At 45.0% G+C, this 333-nt stretch overlaps 1 protein-coding gene across 1 annotated transcript in view; it reads left to right on the top strand.

Moving 5' to 3' along the window:
• The window catches only part of LOC119587035 (proton channel OtopLc-like), a gene marked incomplete in the record, with an annotated part of 90926 nt that overhangs the window by 43839 nt on the left and 46754 nt on the right, over positions 1 to 333 (top strand).

Raw genomic sequence — 333 nt, 5'->3', positions numbered from 1 at the left:
TACGCCCGTCATGAACCCTTTTGAACTGCCATGATCAAGAGCTATTGCTTGGGAGGACTAGTCTCTGAACTCAAGTCTCACGAAAATGTGGACGTCGAACCGGTTCCTGTGATGGGTCAGGGAGGTCAGGGGGTAACACTATTTTGCTTGGTCATGTTACGGAAAGAAGCTGTGGTCCTTATAAAAAAAATCCATTCATTAAAAGAGGGGGAGGGGTCATTCGTGTGAAAATGGGGAAGGTGCATGAGATTATGCCTGTTGAAGGTGGGGGAAAAGGGGTGCATGTGATTTAGTGTAAATCTATATATGGAAAAAAAATGGGTAAGGGATGCA

The sequence above is a fragment of the Penaeus monodon genome, chromosome 22 (genome assembly GCF_015228065.2).
Source record: "Penaeus monodon isolate SGIC_2016 chromosome 22, NSTDA_Pmon_1, whole genome shotgun sequence".
Taxonomy (NCBI): Eukaryota; Metazoa; Arthropoda; class Malacostraca; order Decapoda; family Penaeidae; genus Penaeus; species Penaeus monodon.
This window is presented reverse-complemented; position numbering and strand designations above follow the sequence as displayed.